This window comes from Zea mays, chromosome 6, assembly GCF_902167145.1.
Source record: "Zea mays cultivar B73 chromosome 6, Zm-B73-REFERENCE-NAM-5.0, whole genome shotgun sequence".
NCBI classification, from domain to species: domain Eukaryota; kingdom Viridiplantae; phylum Streptophyta; class Magnoliopsida; order Poales; family Poaceae; genus Zea; species Zea mays.
Genome location: NC_050101.1, coordinates 123466170 through 123470516, shown reverse-complemented (window position 1 = coordinate 123470516; position 4347 = coordinate 123466170). Strand labels below are relative to the sequence as shown.

At 49.8% G+C, this 4347-nt stretch overlaps 1 pseudogene; it reads left to right on the top strand.

Moving 5' to 3' along the window:
• The first annotated feature begins 3093 nt into the window (after positions 1 to 3093).
• On the top strand, positions 3094 to 4001 carry LOC103631355 (uncharacterized; annotated as a pseudogene).
• Positions 4002 to 4347: the final 346 nt, after the last annotated feature.

Below are 4347 nucleotides of genomic sequence, written 5' to 3'. Positions count from 1 at the left end.
GTCTTGCACCTCTATTTTCTCTCATGCTTTTTCCTAAGTAGAGGATCTCTGTCAGGGGGAGTATTTCTTCATCTCTAAAGGGGGAGAAAAACTCTTTCTAAAGGAGAATACTCATTTAGGGGGAATAATCTTTTGAGGATTCCCAAGTGGTATCATTCACATGGCTTAATTTAATATCTTTTTAGTGATATCATTTGATACAATTCTTGTTGAGGGCAAGCTTTTATTGACTTCCTACATGCTTTTAATGTCTTCCTTTTCGGTGGTTGATGCCAAAGGGGGAGAAGTTTAGGGACCAAAGCAATGCAAACTATATCAAACACCAAACACCACAAATTTAAAATTTTATATCTACAAATGGCTTTTCAAGTGTTTTTGGTTATTTGGTCCAAAAATAGGAAGTAAGTGAATTATGGAGTTAGGAGGAGGCTTAAGTCCATAATATCACATTGAGGGGACAATCATGCATCCTAGCAAGTAGATTGCATTTTTATATTCAAATACTTGTATTATTTGCTTGCTTTGGTTGTGTTGTCATCAATCACCAAAAAGGGGGAGATTGTAAGAAAAATGGACCCCGGGCCATTTGGCTAAGTAAGTTTTGGTGTTTGATGATTAACACAATCTGTGGACTAACAAGTTTCCTAGTGTTTATGTTTGTAGTTCACAGGATGCAAGAACTACTTGGACTAAGGAATTGAGGAAAGCAACACCTCAAAAGAAGACATTAAGAAGATCAAGAAAAGTCCAAGAAAGGAGGCGTGTGCTGCCTGCGGACTGTCTGTGCGTGGAGCACCGGACTGTCCGGTGGCACACCGGACTGTCCGGTGCCCACACGCCGGACTGTCCGGTGCACCTGGGAACTGCAGCCCAACGGCTAGTTCCAGGTGGCACCCGGAGCCTGCGGCGCCAACGGTCACCTGCTCTGACAGGAGTCAGACAGGCAACGGCTAGGCGCACCGGACAGGCTACAGTGCGCTGTCCGGTGCACCACCGGACTGTCCGGTGCACACCGGACTGTCCGGTGTGCCGCAGAGAGCAGCAGCTTTTCTCCAACGGCTACATTTATGTTGGGGGCTATAAATACACCCCCAACCGGCCATTCTCAAGTGTGAGAGCCCAAGCAACATACCAAGACATATTGTAGACATTTCCAAGTGCTCAAACACCCAAGTGCTTAATAGAATCACTCGGTGATTAGCGTAGGTGCTTTGCGAAGTGCTTAGGTTAGTTAGACCGCATTAGCGCTTGCTCTAGGTGAACCCTAGTTAGTTGAGTGAGTTTAGACAAACCACACAACCCCTCGGCTCTTGCGCGGGCCGTTGTAATTGTACCGAGTGGGGCGAGAGTCTTGCGAGACCGTGACAACCGCGTTTGTGTCACGGCCGCCACCGTGTACCGGAGGGAACGAGGCCCGCGGCGTTTCGGCCGGAAGCTCGATAGTGGAGACGGCGGGGAGCGTCCGAGAGGAGCCGGAAGCGGAGCACCACTTGCGCGTGGAGAAGGCCCGCGGCTCTCTACGGAGTTACTCGACCGAGGTGCTTGGCCCTCGCGTGGGCTTCCCTTTGCGTAGGGGCACCAACGAGGATTAGTCGGGACCTTGCGTGGTTCCGGATACCTCGGTAAAAATACCGGCGTCATCCACGAGAGTTTGCTTCTCTACTTAGCTCTTTACATTCCGCATTTATATTAAGCATTTAAGTTTCAATCTTATTGACATACTTATTTAGTGTAGATTGAAACTTAGCCTTTGCGGTAGAGATAGCAACACTTAGACAAAACCTAGTTTGCACATTCTAGTTTTGATTACTTGCATAGGTTTTGCTCTAGGGATTTAATTGTGGCCTAGTTTAGTAAAAGTATTAGAAGTCCTAATTCACCCCCCCTCTTAGGCGTCACCCGTTTCCTACAACTTGCTAATTGCTAGGTGACATCTATACCTACAGTTCGCACTCTACAGTTTGGATTCAGTTTGCTAATTTCTACAGTTTGGAATTTTGCATGTATTTCTAGATCCTCAACAGTTTGCTAATGCCGACAAAGGCAGTTCTAAAGGTGAATATTGCTAAAACTTATACATGTTATTCACATTCTACTATTTTTACAATCTCTGAATACTTATCAATTAGCCAGTTGGAATTAACTCATCAGGCTGCAAACAGCCTCCTAGGAACAGTACAACTGACAAACTGAAACTGGTGTTCTCACATGTGTTGGCCCAATGCTAATCAGGACAGGATAGCTGTATGGAAACAGGGCATTATGTTCGCTAACTTCTTTTTTTCCTTACTACTTCCAAGTTTTGGCTGAGAAAATGGGTCTGCCTGGAGGAAAGAATGGTCTGTTAATTAGCAAATCATAAATATCTTGGTGGTGACAATTCTTCGGCTACTTATAATTTCAGTCAGAACTTGCAAGAATGTCTGTTTCTGAAAAATTCTAGCAGATCGGTTCTTAATGTTGACGAGTTATTTCTAAGGGATGGTATTTCTAACCATGGCCACTCGGTAACCTTGAGGGGAAATGCTTAGTATGGCCAAACCTCTACTTATGTTGATGACTTGCTAATTGCTAGGTGACATCTATACCTACAGTTCGCACTCTACAGTTTGGATTCAGTTTGCTAATTTCTACAGTTTGGAATTTTGCATGTATTTCTACAGTTTGTTGATTTCTACAGTTTGCTAATTTCTGCAGAGCGGGGGAGGGATTTGGTCAGAAAACAATAAAAATAAAATGAGAAGCTGGCCGATCGAGACTGCAATTGCTTCACCTCATAGCAGGTTCGCTCTTCTATTTATTTAGTTTGCCTTGAGAGTACACCTCTCTGCAGCTTGAGATCTGAACTGAGACCACAGGTACTGAAGACCACAGGTGAGTACACCTCTGGACTGAAGCGGGCTTAGATTTTTCTACCTGCAATTCCGTTGCTTCAGTTCCGTCTGAACTGAGTACACCTCTCAGCATGTTCGACAGTACAAAATAGTATGCTACTGCCATTCAAAGCACTCATAATCCGATTTCAAAGCACTCATACCAGCGCGGGAGGAGAGGGAGCGAGGAAGGAGAGATGACGTACTTTTGGTGGAGCCGATGAATGTTGAATTCGTCCCAATCTGGCCGGTACCGAAAATCCGAGGTGCACTTGAGGAAAGCACTGGCACTGCACCTCCGTGTCTTCTCTAGGGACGGCTAAGGCTCTTGGTGAGGTGGGGGCGGCGAGCGAGGGGCAGGATGGTGATGAGCACGGGATCTGAGAGTGTCGCGCCTCGGACTCGGCCGACGACTTCGAGTTCTGCATCCTGTCGTCCGGCGACATCGTACCAGCCGGAGAGAGCGCGGGGACGGACATGTGCGCGGCCGACGAGGTCTTCTGCTAGGGCAAGCTCCTCCCGCTCCGCGCCTCCTCGGTTGCGGCCGCCGACGATGCCAACGTCGCCACGCTACCGAGGTCGGAGTCAGTGGCCTCCACCGTGGGCCTGGTGTCACGGTCCGGCAGCCGCAGCGCGAGCTCGAGCTCGAGCGGCAGCAGCAGCGGGTGCGTGAGCCGGAGCCAGTCGTCCAAGAGCGCCTCCTCCGACCACGGCGCCGGGGCGCCTCCGCCGCGGCGCTCGCTGTCGAGCAGCCTGTTCTACGCGCATCCGAGCCCGTCGTCGCGGCTGCGCTCGGCGCGCCCGCGCCGCAGCACCGGGTCCGCGCAGCCCGCCACGGCAGCGTGGGGCCTGTTTCGCTTCCACCTCGGCGTCGTCGGCGCTCCGGACGTGTACCCGCCGCCGCCGCGCCCCGCGGCCGATGCCAAGGTCGCCGCCGCAGCGAGGGGCGACGGCAGCAGGAGCGCGCGGTTCGAACAGGTGGCCGCCGCCGTCGACAGGATCGGAGCGGGGCAGTTAGGTGAGAGAGGGGCGTGGGGAGGAGGGATGGATCGGGGGAGCCGGTGCTCGCGCGAGGCGTGGGCGTGTTTCGGCGTTGATTGCTGCGGGGTTGCATCCGACGGACGATGAAACAGAGTCATGGATGGACGGTTGAGATCGTTGGAAGGCAGAACGAGAAAAGGCAGGCTACCCTTAGAGCCTTAATAAGTAGTATAGATAATAGCAAAGCCTATCTTTGACTGAGATGGACATGCAACTCGTAGAATGAAGGGAATATATCTGGTATAATTTACTTGCCATGTGTGATGTGTCGCTAGTAGTAGGCCCTATTTGATACAGATTTTTGCAAAGTATCCCAGATATGTGTGATATGTAGGCCCTATCATTATACTTACAATGTGTGATGTGTGATACTTAGCAACTAAGAGCATCTTCAGGACCCTTTTTATATTCTTTCCAATTAATAAGAAAATAG